The sequence below is a fragment of the Geotrypetes seraphini genome, chromosome 18 (genome assembly GCF_902459505.1).
Source record: "Geotrypetes seraphini chromosome 18, aGeoSer1.1, whole genome shotgun sequence".
NCBI classification, from domain to species: domain Eukaryota; kingdom Metazoa; phylum Chordata; class Amphibia; order Gymnophiona; family Dermophiidae; genus Geotrypetes; species Geotrypetes seraphini.
Genome location: NC_047101.1, coordinates 11,806,320 through 11,820,980, shown reverse-complemented (window position 1 = coordinate 11,820,980; position 14,661 = coordinate 11,806,320). Strand labels below are relative to the sequence as shown.

Sequence of the window (14,661 nt, the reverse complement as noted above, 5' to 3'; positions counted from 1 at the left end):
GTTGTATGCACAGTTGTCATTCCTGAATTCATGTATCAGATTTCCAGGTTACAGCAAGACAGTGATAACAACAGTAGAGATCTCATACACTGGGCAGAAATCACGAGCGTATCTCCCTATAAATGTCAGGGCAGGCTGTTTCGTTTCCAAAGGACATTAAGATATCGTTTATCCCAGACTGCTACTTATCTTTTTTTTTTTTTTTTTTAAATATTCTTTATTCATTTTCAAAATTACATTAAGTGTAAAATATATTCATTCACAGTAACAATAAATATATCACTTATAAACAATCATTGGTACATTATATAAATTTTTATCCCTTCCCCATCCCTCCCATCCATATCTTCCATTATTATATAATATATGTAATAATAAAATTACCCCCCTCCCTATATCCTGAACTGATAATTAAAAGGGAAATAATTTTACTTAATCCTTACAATATTTTGTTCATGGTTTCCACACATCCTGAAATTTCTTAAATTATAATTTTTGGTGGAATTCTTTATTGCTACTTATCAAGGGGTGGCGTCTTACGCCAGGCTGAGAAGGTGAGTTGATAAACCTCCATGACCTCCTGGCCGAGAGGAACTGCGACAACGGGATAACGATCTGCTCTAATCCCGGTGACACACCTGCCTGAAAGAAACGAGCTGAGCTCCTTAACTTGGTAGCCGGCTGTACGAGGGGGCTGCCGAAAAGTTCTCAGCCTGAGCAAGAAGGGAATCAATCAATGATCTGAAACCGTGTCAAAAAAAAACGTAGAATTTCGCTTCTGCAAATTGGCACTTAATGAAATAAGATAACACAGAATAAAGCTCAGAATTTAGGAAGTTGCATGACTCGATTCTCTCACTCCACGAACCACTTTTCTGTCTGCCATACTGTGCTATAGTGCCATGTACCCTTATTGTATGTATATGAAACTCACCGTGAATGATCGGTAATGATGACGGACTATGAGAGCAGCTGGGGATTTGGGGGATCTAAACGGCTTTTCCTGCTGCAGCTTCTCCCGGACCACCAGTTCCGTGTACTAGCACAGCTAAAGATGGCACTCTCTCTCTGTGTCCTGCTCCACCTCCTCTTGCTGCCTCTTCTCTCTCTTTCTCCCCTCAAGTAGGTCAGTATGTCACGGCGGCAAAAACCCTGGCTGAGCGCCAGCCTAGCAGCTTCACAAACAATCCCATGCCGCTGCCTCCTCCACCTAGCTCTTCTGTCTCTCGATCGTCGCTGGCAGTCCCTTAGCCCCTGCGCCCCAGTCCTGGCAGGACAGAAGTGCAACATACCGAGAGCGACGTGTGGAAAACCAAAAGCCACCACGGTTATTAATAATGCAGTATTTGAGGGCCAATATCTCACCCCAGCCATGAAATTCTCAGGAACGTTTTCTTTGACGACTTCGGCCCTGATTCTATAAATAGCGTCTGACTCCTAGGTGCCATTCAACACGGTTGTCAATCAACCGCTTGGTACCGTTTATAGAACTACGCCTGCCGCTTAGGCCAGGGCTTTCTGCACTTAAGGTAGGCGCCTATTGATGTCTAAGTCAATCCATGCCCAAACCCTGCCTTGAATTTGCCCCAAATCCACCCCTAACCATTCCTACTTGCTGGTTGGTGCCAGTAGGCACTTCGGTGTAGATACCTATCTCAAAGTGGTAGGCATCTACCAGCAAATTAATTTTTTAATTGTTCTTTAACGGCATTTTCAATTATCACCGCTGATTAAGCCAATAAAAAATTAAGTTAAGCTTTTAGATCTGTTGTCTGTGGTGATTTGTTTCAAATTTCAAGTTTATTAAAATATTTTTTTGACCGCTTATAAAGGTTTCTAAGCGGTTAACAATATAAAATTACATAAAAACAACTTATAAAATTTCTTAAAAACGTATAAGAACAAGGGATACTAACTAGAATCCAATCGTAACAAATGATTTATTAGACATACAGACTACTCACAATGGGATAGTAGGGAAGAACTACAATTGTTAAAGGAAAGGTGAAACAAAAAAGGATAACACGATAGATTGGGTAAAAAAATAACAATAGTTTACATATTAATTTTTAAATTCTGCCCTTAAAAGGACAATTGTTGTCCAAAAGCATCTTAGAATAGAAATGTTTTTAATTTTGCTTTAAATTGTTTTAGATCGGATATAATTAATCCAACTTTGATGACACAATAATCACTGAGGGCTTCACTCAAAGGCAATTGTGACGTCATCCGGGTTGGATTATTCATGAGTTTGAGTCAGCCATCCCATGAAGTAGGTCACTGAGATGGGTCCCCTTTTTTTCAACAGTCTGACCTATTTCACAGAATGGAGACATACAGGTCGATTTACGTTCTTTGTCGCTCGGTTTTAAAATTGTCTAGCTGAATATTTTAACCGAGGTCTACATCAAGAATGCAAAACATTCAATACATAGTCAATACCTGTCTATCAATTTGTAATTACTTTGTGGGCCTCAGGTCAATATAATAATGTTCATGTTTATATTCAATGTTACTTATCCAGGTAGGAGCCGCTCGCTGGTGCCAGTCAATGAATTTCAGCAACTTTATATGCTTCGGTACTGTCCGGATATGCCAGGGCAGTCAGAGGTGGATCCAGGCTTCGCAAATATTTGGCACTGTATCCAAATAAATAACTGGACAAGTTAGTGTGGTGCAGTAGTTAAAGCTGCAGCCTTAGTACCCTGAGATTGTGGGCTCAAACCCATATTGTTCCTTCTGACCCTGGGCAAGTCACTTAATCCCCCCCCCCCCCTATTGCTCCTGGTACATTAGATAGATTGTGATTTCATGAGTCTCTGGTTGCACTTCCTTCTGACTGTGCATCCAACATGTCTTTCTTTCTGCCTCCTGCATGCTTCCTCTCCTCTGGACCTCATTCCCTTCCCCAACCGTCACTCTCTGTCCCTCCATGAGTCCAACTTTTTTTCCTCTCTCCTCCACCCTCATTGGCAACATGTCTCCCTCTCTCTCTCTCTCACTGTCCTTCTTTCATTCCCTCCCCTTTTTATTTTTTTATTTTATATATTTATGTACCACCTTTCAAAGTTATCTAAGTGGTTTACAATCAGGAACTCAAGCATTTTCCCTATCTGTCCCGGTAGGCTCACAATCTATCTAACATAACTGGGGCAATGGAGGATTGAGTGACTTGCCCAGAGTCACAAGGAGCAGAGTGGGATTTGAACCACAACCTCAGGGTGCTGAGGCTGTTGCTCTAACCAGAGAGAGAGAGATCCAGGGTGCAACTCTCCAACCCCCCTCTACTGCCACATCCAACATTTCTCTCTCTCTCATCTCCCGGATAATGTGCAGCGTTTTTCACCACTGCCCACTAGCCCCATGCCCATTTCTCCTTCTGTTACCCCTCTCCAGCACCATGTCATATCACTCCCTCCATCACTATGTCCTACATGCCTCCCCCTTGCATCCCCTTCAATCTGCCCCTTTGTTCCCTCTCCACCACCATATCCAACATTTCACCCTCTCATCCTTCTATTCCCCATGCATCTCTACCTCACTCCTCTCTCTATGCCCAATTTTTCTCTTTCTTCCTTTCCCCACTCATGCCCAACAATTCTCCCTTTCTTTTCCCTCCCTTCCTCTCTCCTCTGTCCCAAGTTAGTGCCCCTTCCTCCCTCCCTTTTGTGTCCCATGTTCATACCCCTTCTGTCTCCCAAGTTCGTGCTCCCCTCTGTGTCTTCCAGGCTTTATCCCAAATTTGTGCCCCTTCCCAAATGCGCTCCTCCCCCCCCCCCCTCCTTTCTCCCTTTGTCCCACGATCATGTCCCCTCTCTCCCTTACTTGCTCACTCCAGGGCCATCCAGCTGGGCTCCTCCTTCCTGCCTTCAAACGCACAGGGACGCAGGCACCAGCTCTTACACGCTGCACGTGGCTGACTCACAAGCTCTGACTGGAAAGTTTGTATCATAAATTTGTGCTTTTGGTATGAAATAAGTAGATTTTCATGTTGTATACTTTTATTTTAATTTTTAATATGTTTCCTTTATGCTTTATGCCCTTGGCTTTGTGCACTGAATCAGTTAGGAAGAGGGAGCTGGCTCGAAGATAACGCCGCATCGATTGCACCGTGGACCGGCGGTTGAAAAACACTGTTTTGGGCCTGATGCACGTGCTGGCCCTGTGGACCGGCAGGAAATTTCTGTGGACCAGCACTGGTGATTGAAGAACACTGATCTATAGTACAATAAACATATCGGATGAGTAAATTAAACTTACAATAGTACCGTCAGTGCTTTTGGCAGATGACTGGATCCAGTTTCACCTCACTGTGGTGGTATTCATATGTAATAATGGAGAACATCCATTATCAAAGACCTCACACTTCTTTGACAAAGGTGAATTTCACCCGTGATTCCGTGCAGGGGAGACATGACAGCTGTAGAGAGTGAACGAAGCATCTGAAAGAGAAATGCTAAAGATGAGGCCCTGCATACAGATGGTCACAAGAGACCTCCTAGTTCTCTGTTGAGCAATTTGAAGAAGAAAAAAGCAGCAACAATGCCTGCCTCCCCTCTATCAAGCTGTAAATGAAGGTCATCAAAAGGGGAGACTCGAAACAGTGTTGTTCCACGATGAACCTGAATTGAACGCTACTGAAAAGGCTGGTATGTAGGAAAATCCAACCAGGGCAATAAAAGCACTCAAATGGGCTTGTGAAAAGCTTTTTAAGAGGTCAAATCGAGGACATTTTCAACTATCACAAAAATTCCGTTATGTATTCTAGTTCTTCATATTTATTTATCACAAAAAAAAAAAACATTCCCTATGGCGTACAATAAATAGCAAAACTTTTTTTTTTTTTTTTTTTAAACCCTCTTCTAAATTATTTATTCATTTACAACATTTTTATCCTGTTATTTCTGCAAAATTTAATGCAAGTTAACAACTAACATATAAATGACAATAAAAATGACATAAATATTATACAATTACACAATACATAAATAATAAATTAACAAAGATGAATGATGCCAATTTGCAAATTACCTTAATTATAATACTGTGATTTGCTTGCTAAAAATGTACATTATGCTCTTTTCAGAATGACTAACAGCCGCCACTCAACAGATGAAAAAAATCCATCATAACATTTGTTTATAACAGTGGTTTCCAACTCTAACCCTTTGCAGGGCCACATTTTGGGATTTGTCGGTGCTTGGAGGGCCTCAGAAAAAATAGTTAATGTCTTATTAAAGAAATGACAATTTTGCATGAGGTAAAACTCTTTATAGTTTTGGCTAAGTCTTAATAATAATATTGTCATTTATAGCTAAAGAGACATACGATAAAGAAACTGTTTTATTTTACTTTTGTGGTTATGATAAACATACCGAGTGCCTCAAAATAGTACCTGGCGGGCCGTGAGTTTGAGACCACTAAGTTAAGGGGAACAGTTAATCTGCTGGCTGGGTTGGAGGGCAGAGGGGAGAACAGGACAATCAAGCCGTTGTGACATCACTGATGAGGCTGGCTCTTATTGGTGGAATGAGGCATTATGACATCACAATCTCAGCTCTGTTTTATTTTACTTTTGTGATTATGATAAACATACCGAGGGCCTCAAAATAGTACCTGGCGGGCCGTGAGTTTGAGACCACTAAGTTAAGGGGAACAGTTAATCTGCTGGCTGGGTTGGAGGGCAGAGGGGAGAACAGGACAATCAAGCCATTGTGACATCACTGATGAGGCTGGCTCTTATTGGTGGAATGAAGCATTATGACATCACAATCTCAGCTCTGCTTCCCAAAGACAAACAGGATGTCATGGTTACAGTTAAGTCAGTGGTCTCCAACTCAACCCCTTTGCAGGGCCACATTTTGGATTTGTAGGTACTTGGAGGGCCTCAGAAAAAAATAGCTAATGTCTTATTAAGGAAATAACAATTTTGCATGAGGTAAAACTCTTTATCATTTCTAAATCTTTCCTTTTGGCTAAGTCTTAATAATAATATTGTAATTTTATAGCTAAAGCGACATATGATCAAGAAACTGTTTTATTTTACTTTTGTGATTATGATAAATATAACGAGGGCCTCAAAATAGGACCTGGCGGGCCGCATGTGGCCCCCGGGCCGCGAGTTTGAGACCACTGGTTTATAACACCACACTGAACCCCTCTTTTACTAAGGTGCGCGGTAAATATTAGCATGTTCAAACACATGCTAAGCGCTAATGTGTGCATATAGAACACGCTAAACACTTTAAAACTCTTAGTGCACCTTAGTAAAAGAGGGCCTAAAAGGCCTGGATTCAGTATAGGGCGCCTGTTCTCTGAAGCCGTCTAAGTGGCTTTTGAGAATCGCACATGGGTGCCCTATACTGAATCGCCCTAAGCCGTCTAACCACCACTCCAACCGACGCCATGTTACAGGTGCCGTTTAGAGAACCGCGTTGCTACTGAACTGATGGTGGCAAAGGGATTTCCCTGCCGTGATCAGTTTAGCAGCCGCGGCCCGTCTCCTCCGCCCCCTGTTCGAAGACTACCAGCAGGAGGGTGCCCAGTCCTTCCTGCCAGGACCCCTGAAGCCGCCTCCCACCCCCAAATGTCCGCAGCAGGAAGAAGGCCCAATTCCTCTTGCCACCACCCCACTGACACATCCTCTGACAGGAGAGATGCCCAGTCCCTCCTGCTGGCCATCCCCCCAACCCCCTCATAAAGACCATGGCAGGAGGGATGCCCAGTTCCTCTTGCCAGACCCCCCCTCCTCCGTAAAGACCAAGGAAAGGAGGGATGCACAATCCCTCCTGCCGGAACCCTCCCCCCAGAAAGTTTGCTCCCACCCCCTACTTCTACCAGGACCCCTCCTTTAGGAGGGGCCTTAGGCACCTGGGCCAACCGTAATCTTAGGCCCATCTCCCAGTGCATTCTGGGATGTGCTGGGAGTGGCCTAAGATTCCGATTGGCCAGATCTCCTAGGCCCCTCCCGTCACCGCGAGTTCTTTTCCTGTTCCTGCCCCATTGCTGCAAGCTCCATCCTCATCTGCACAAGCCTCAAACACTTTAAAATCATTAGTGTTCGGGGCTTGTGCAGTTAAGGCAGAGCCTACAGGAATGGGGTCAGTGACAAAACTCCTGGGGACGGGACGGAGAAATTGAGTTCCTGTAAGATGGGGATAAATCTGTCCCCGTATCATTCTCTACATCCCATCTTAACTGTGTTACTGCACCAATTACAGTATCTGGTGCATAATACGTAAATGGTTGATGATCCCTTCTATTAGTCTTTCATTGATATATTTATTATGAGTCATCTGCTACCAGCATAGGAGCCAGACATGTGGGTACTTGAGCACCCCTAATACTGAACAAACCCCTTGACTTGTAAGAAGGGCATCATCTTTAATAAATTTTAGGAACCTAGTTAAAACAGTGTTGATTGAGAGATATTTTCCATGTCAGTGAGATGGTTGAGAGGAAGCCATTATATTGCTGCTTGTCATTAGGCCTGTTGCGTTGAGGCTGGTTTTTAGATTTTTTTTTGATAGTTTAATATACAATGGTGCCTCGCATAACGAACGCCTCGCACAGCGAACGCTGCGCACAATGAACTTCATGTCTTGCTTCCTACAACGAACTTCGTTTCACACAACGAAGTCGCCCGAGCTGCATCCTTCCGCGCAGGCACCGCGCTTAACTGCCCTCTCTCCGCCTGGCTCCCTGTGCAGTGGCGGACCGTCGGCTCGCAGGGGCCCGGCGCCTACTGCTGATGCGTTGGGAGGGGGGGGCGGAGCTACTCTCACCGCTTCCCCGATGCTAGAAAAAAAAAAAAAAATGAACAGTTAAGTCCCAGTTTTTGCCGCTGAGACTCTGCCCTCTCTCACTGTAAAATTATTGTTTATACAGTATATCATAGCTTCTAAAAAAAAGCAGGAAGGTGATTTCTGTTGAAATTAAACGGGAAATAATTAGAAGGAGTGAATGTGGGGTAAAACAGTGTGACCTCGTCAAAGAGTTTGGCCTCAGCAAAACCACCATTTTCACCATTTTGACAAATAAGGATGCAATAAAATCAGCCAAAGTAGCCAAAGGAGTATCAAAACTATTTCACGAAAAACATAGGTCTTCAATCCACGAGGAAATGGAGAGGCTATTAGCAATTTGGATTAAGGACAGGCAGGTGAAAGGTGATGTGTTGTTTTAAAAAACAATTATGTTTTTAGATGTATCTAAATAAAAATAATAACAAAAAATTTATCTTTTTTTATGTCATCTTAGCATATTTTATGCTACAGAACGAATTATTTTTTTTTAACATGTATTGTTATGGGAAAACGCGTTTCACATAACGAACTTTTCGCATAACAAACTTGCTCCTGGAACCAATTAAGTTTGTTGTGTGAGGCACCACTGTATGTGGTTTTCTGTTTCCTGTGATATTTTTTGACTAATGTTTGTTTATTTGTTAAATTATGAGTGTTTACTTGTAACTCGCTCAGAATTGTAGATGTAGCGAGTAAGACCATTTTAAATAAAATAAAATAAAATAAATGTCCAATACAAGGTAATGTCTGTTGGGTTTGGCACCCCCCAATAATTTTGAAAAGTCAGCTCCTATAGGTAACAGTATTGTCCATAAAACTAAACACCACAGTGGCACATGATGCTATAGTCCAGGATTAGTGAGGACACCGAAGCAGAGAGCTTCAATAATACCTACAAAGTAGGTCAGCATTGTCATTTATCTGAAAATCTTGCCAGGACCCCTCTGGTGACAAGCTCTCAGAGTACAGGCTTCACAAAGAAATGTTTATTTTTGCAAGGGAAGAAAATTGCATCTTTTCTCAGAATAGCAATCTCTCCTCCTTTAAGAAATGTAGGAACATGGATCATGCTGGTAGATTAAAGCCTCAAGAGCCCATCTACAGCAGGTTTGCAGGGGACCTGAGCCCAAAGTGGGAAGGGGCAAGCCCCTGACATTCCCAAAATAATAATAATAATAATTTTATTCTTATATACCGCCATACCCAGCGAGTTCTAGGCGGTTTACATTAATTAGATTAAGATCCACATAGACATGTAGATTTACAACAAATTTATTGGATTTACAACAAATTTAGCCAAACTTGGCAGATGAGGAAGGAAGAGGGTAGAAGAAGGGGAAGATAGAAGATAGGAGCTATCATGAAGGAGGAGATGAGCCGAGCAAGGGGCCCGGAGATTATCGGAAGGGTCGGTTAAGGGTCTTGTTTGCTGAAAAGGTAGGTTTTGAGTAGTTTTCTGAAGCCGAGGTAGGTGGGGGCCTCGAGTATCATTTGGGCTAGCCATGGGTTCAGCTTGGCTGCTTGGAAGGCGAGGGTTTTATCTAGGAATCTTTTGAGATGACAAAGCTTTAGCGAAGCTACGCCTCTAGTTGCCAGATCTTACTTTAGTAAAATCCATACCCCCTAGACCCGACCCGTGACGCCCCAGTCCCGCCCACCCTATCCCATGCGCATGGCATCCGAGCATGCATGGATTTCCTCCTGCCTGATGCAATTTAGAAGAAGGAGGACAGGTCTGGGGAAATCCGCCTACTCTTCACCCAGACTCTGCCTATGTATATGCCAACCTGTAAAATGTAAGATATGTGCATAGTTATAGATTTGCGCTTAAGTGCATATTTGGCCTTTATGTACATATGTCCAAAGATACATTTGTGCCTATATTCTAATCATTTACACTCTTAATAGGCACAGAAATGTAAGAGATTAAGGCCCTGATTCCATAAATGGTGCCTAAATCCCGGACACCGTTGAGCACGAGTGTCAATCATCCGCTAGGCGCCATGTATAGATTCATACCTAGTGGCACCTAAACGGTCATTGGCGCCGGTAGGCGTTAAAATCTCAGGCGCACTCCCATTTAAGTCGGTTTTCTTGGCCTAAATGAGTGTGCCTAAGTTCTGGCACCTAAGTCAATCCACAGAAAATCTGCCCCCTAACCACGCCTACTTGCTGGTAGATGCCTCGGTGTAGACGCCTACCTCTAAGTAGTAAGCGCCTACTGAGTTAGGGGCCTACCAGATAACAAATTTTATAATTTTTTTTGTAAATTGTACTTAATGGCACTTTCAATTATCTGCACCAATTAAGCCAAAAGAAAATTAAGTTCTAGATTGGCTAGACATCTAACTTTAGGCATCATTTATAGAATCTGGGCCTAATTTCATAACTGACTGCATTATAGTAGTTTAATAGTTGTGTTGATAAAAATTTATAAGCAAAGCCCTGCCAACTGAACATCTCTTTCTCTCGTTCAGCAGCCAGAACTTTGATTTATAAAATGACAATTGTACAGAATATTGTTTCTTTTAATTCTTTAATAAAAATAAGTTCAGTCTAAAACTGATGGTTTGTGGGGACGGGGGACCAAGCTCGTGGAGACGGCACGAGGACCTAGATCGCGGGGACAGAGATGAGCGAATGGTGAAATACCGCGAATATCTTCTGGTCCGGCTCTGACCCACCCCCGCCTCCCTCCTGCCTTCCCCCCCGACATCCCGGCCTTACCTAGTGGCCTAGCTGGCTTTCGGGGCAGGAGCGATCTTCCTACGCTCCTGCCCCATGCAGATCGCCAATAGGAAATAGCTGCCGTGAGTTCCCGTAGTCTCTCGAGACTACGACGGGAACTCCCCACAGCCATTTCCTATTGGCGATATACATGGGGCAGGAGCGTAGGAAGATCGCTCCTGCCCCGAAAGCCAGCTAGGCCACCAGGTAAGGCCGGGATGCCGGGGGGAAGGCTAAACTGTGGGTTTTTTTTTCTTTTTTCCCCCTCCCCCAAAAATCGTGAATATGTGAAATCGTGATTGCCGAAACCGCGAATGGGGAGGGGGAAGTGTAATTCCTAATCACCTGGACTTGCACTGTAAATAAAGTGGTATAGCAAATTTTAATAAGCGATGATCATCTTTACACCGATGAGACATTCTGCTTGACTGACCTTCAGCCAGCCCAGTTGAGACATGCTCTGTTAATCTTTTAAGCTGTAGCCCAGCAACCATCCTAACAGTTCTGCTGACATAAGCATACAGGACAGGTTGGGTTAACTATCACTGACCTTTGCTAGGTCCTTTACGGCTTGTGTCTTTAAAACTGGGGCACTTTGTAGACCATGAACTTCCTGCACTGAGATATTGGCACGCCCACTCAAGAAGCACAGAAATCGCTTACATACCCCCCACCCGAAAAAAAATGCAGATGCTTTAGAAACATAGAAACATAGAAATAGACGGCAGATAAGGGCCACTGCCCATCCAGTCTGCCCACCCTAATGACCCTCCCCTACCTTTACCCTGTGAATAGATCCCACTTGTCGACCCCATTTGGCCTTAAAATCAGGCACGCTGCTGGCCTCAATCACCTGTAGTGGAAGACTGTTCCAGCGATCAACCACTCTTTCAGTGAAAAAGAATTTCCTGATGTCACCTCGCAGTTTCTCGCCCCTGATTTTCCACGGATGCCCTCTTGTTGCCGTGGGACCCTTGAAAAAGAAGATATCTTCCTCCGCCTCGATGCGGCCCGTGAGATACTTGAACATCTCGATCATGTCTCCCCCTCTCTCTGCTTTGGTCAACTAGGCTTCATTACTACTGGTGAGATTTACCTGTGCACTTCTTAACTGCTTGAAAATTGCTGTTACGGGAAGGATACTAATTTTTTTTTTTAAAGTATTTTGTAAGTCCTAGACAGAAAGGCAGAAACTATCAGCGCATCAGTCCTTATCATTGTTCTGCACTGCAGTTTTTGTAGTTCTTAAATCTTTTACAATTGTTCCGTGTTATTGAGCATATGGAACATTCTCTAAAGATACAACTGAGATACATACTGTATACTCGTAGATCTGTCTCCCAGGTGCAAGAAAAGTGGAAAAAGACATTCAAGCACTCATGTTGTTTGAGTTCCGAAACACTGATCGTTATCTCTGCATTACCCGTGAATGCGTTCTCTCAGCTCTTCAGTCTTTTAAAGTGCATTGGGTTTACTCATGAGGAAAAAAATTATCTGGCGAGAAATCTAAAAAGACTACTTCACAGTAACTGGTGAAGATCCATATTCAAAGGTTTTTTTTAACTAGCCTTGACAGCTAGCCAGACAACCTCCGCATTATCTGGCAATACTAGTTAAATATTGACCTCAAAATGACTTTCTATATGTGATTTTAGCCTGAATTTGTACCCCATGTTCACATAGACCTTATGCACTTACAGTAAGGGCCATGGTACGCCCTCACCTGGAATAATGCGTCCAGCACTAGTCGCCGTGCATGAAGAAGGACACGGTACTACTCGAAAGGGTCCAGAGAAGAGCGACTAAAATGGTTAAGGGGCTGGAGGAGCTGCCGTACAGCGAGAGATTAGAGAAACTGGGCCTCTTCTCCCTTGAAAAGAGGAGACTGAGTGGGGACATGAACGAAACCTTCAAGATAATGAAGAGAATAGACTTAGTAGATAAAGACAGGTTATTCACCCTCTCCAAGGTGGAGAGAACGAGAGGCCACTCTCTAAAGTTAAAAGGGGATAGATTCCGTACAAACGTAAGGAAGTTCTTTTTCACCCAGAGAGTGGTGGAGAACTGGAATGCTCTTCCAGAGTCTATTATAGGGGAAAACACCCTCCGGGGATTCAAGACAAGGCTAGACAAGTTTCTGTTGAACCGGAATGTACGCAGGTGAGGCTGGTCTCGGTTAGGGCACTGTTCTTTGACCTGGGGGGGCCGCCGCATGAGCGGACTGTTGGGCGCAATGGGCTACTGGTCTGACCCAGCAGCGCCAATTCTCAAGTCCAAATTTGGACATCAGGACTTACGAGGTGCCGCTGAAAAGTTCTCAGCCCAACCAAGAAAAGAATGATGTGGAACCTTGAAACTTACAAGTTATTCCACACTTTTCTTGACACTCTTTGTTTCAATGAGGCAAACGCATCTAGCACATGGGCAGAAGCATAGGGAAACCAAGCCATTGTGACATCACCAGTGAGGCTGGCTCTTAGGCATTGGTGGAATGAGGCATTATGACATCACAATACGAGGGGCCGCTGAAAAGTTCTCAGCCCAACTAAGAAGAGAATGATGTGGCTACTAGGCTTTCCTATAGCAGGTGCTGATGTTCCGGAGCCAATATGTATGTTTTTATTCTATTTGTAGCAATGTGAGGGCGGGGGATCAGTGATTACTGGCGGAATATGTAGGTGTCTTTACATTGTCTCTACATTGGTTATCTGGTTACTTTGGATACTTTTTTGGCACTTATACCTGCTTTTACATCGTCTAATTCACAACGTATAAGTTTTGTCCAGGAAGTCTCATGAAATATTCGATTATCCCTACAGGACAGCTAAGTCTAGGCCTTGTTTATGGAATGCTTTGAGTGGCTCTTTGAGGCACTGTAAAACTCTGAAGTCCAAATCTTTGAAAACACTTTTATTTGTTAAAGCATTCTTCTTGATTATAAGATGTATCCCTTGCTTGATGTGTCTGAATCCTTGTAATGATGTATTATGTTGTTTTATTTCTTGTATGATGTATTTTGGTGTTTTATCCTGGATTTGTGTATGTGAATATTGTAAGCCAGTTTGGCTATAAGCGGTGTAGAAATTTTTAAATAAAGAAATGACATTAGATTCTTTACTTACTGACATTGAATATAGCCTACGCCCACATAAGTGCTGGCTCCTCCCTAACTCCACCCCTAGACCACCCATTCACTGCCCAATATTTGCTGATATTCAGCAAATTCACTTCAAATTTAACAGGGAAAACCCCTCCGAAATTTTACTAAGTAACATGGCTGCATGATGCAATGACAATGAAAGACTGTAAAAAAAATAGCTTTTATTACTCTTTTTTTTAACTTAGGGCTCATTTTACAAAGCTGTGGTAGAGGTTTCTACAATGGGTGGACGAAGTAGATGCTCCGATGTTCATAGGAAACCTTTGAACGTCGGAGCATTTACCTAGCTGGCCCACAGAAGAAACCTCTATCACAGCTTTGTGAAAGAAGCCCTTAATTACTGCTAAACATGTCTTTTTAAAATTGTAAACGTAAAACATAAATAACACCCGTTGTTTAGCATCTGGCCGCATCATCAGCTTCTTCTGTTATGTTGGAACTGCAAGCTACGATATGTATTTCTCAAGGCTTCTAAGAACTCGGTCACGTTGCTTGTGATAGTGTCGCTGCATGATGTGGCACATGGTAAAACCTATGAAAAAAAAAAAAATCATAATTAGTCCAGAGTGTTCTAGATCCATATTTAATCACAGGTAGTGCATTCAGCAACTCTATCCAGGGATGAAAAGTAACTGAAAATAGCATATTTTAGACCTTTATAATATGACTGGTCATTTATGGGCCAATTAATTATTTAAGGTGATTAAATGTTCATTCTGTTAGGAAAATTCACTCATTTTGAATATGCATTCCACTAAGATTTTGTTATGTACTTTAATAATAATATCTAAAATAGACTACTGCAATATACAAGAGTCTATATAATGTACATTACAAGTATAATCTTAAATCTAATGAACAGGTGCCTCATTATTAAAAAAAAGCAACATTGGCTCCTTTTAAAGGAACGCATTATATTCAAGATTCTGATAATTGCTTATAAAGCCATTTATACAGTATATATTCATA

At 42.7% G+C, this 14,661-nt stretch overlaps 1 protein-coding gene across 6 annotated transcripts in view; it reads right to left on the bottom strand.

Annotated features, from left to right (window-relative positions):
- The window catches only part of LOC117351634 (F-box/LRR-repeat protein 21-like), a 54,936-nt gene that overhangs the window by 31,444 nt on the left and 8,831 nt on the right, over nucleotides 1–14,661 (bottom strand). For 3 of the 6 annotated variants that reach the window (XM_033927191.1, XM_033927192.1, XM_033927193.1), the window contains exons 4-5: nucleotides 14,082–14,224; nucleotides 4,261–4,442 (exon numbers count right to left, since the gene is read on the bottom strand). The gene's annotated coding sequence lies outside the window, so the exon portion shown is untranslated. Of the gene's footprint in view, nucleotides 1–934; nucleotides 2,640–3,825; nucleotides 3,935–4,260; nucleotides 4,443–14,081; nucleotides 14,225–14,661 lie in introns of all 6 variants that reach the window. The other 3 variants (XM_033927190.1, XM_033927194.1, XM_033927195.1) reach the window with 3 other exon arrangements.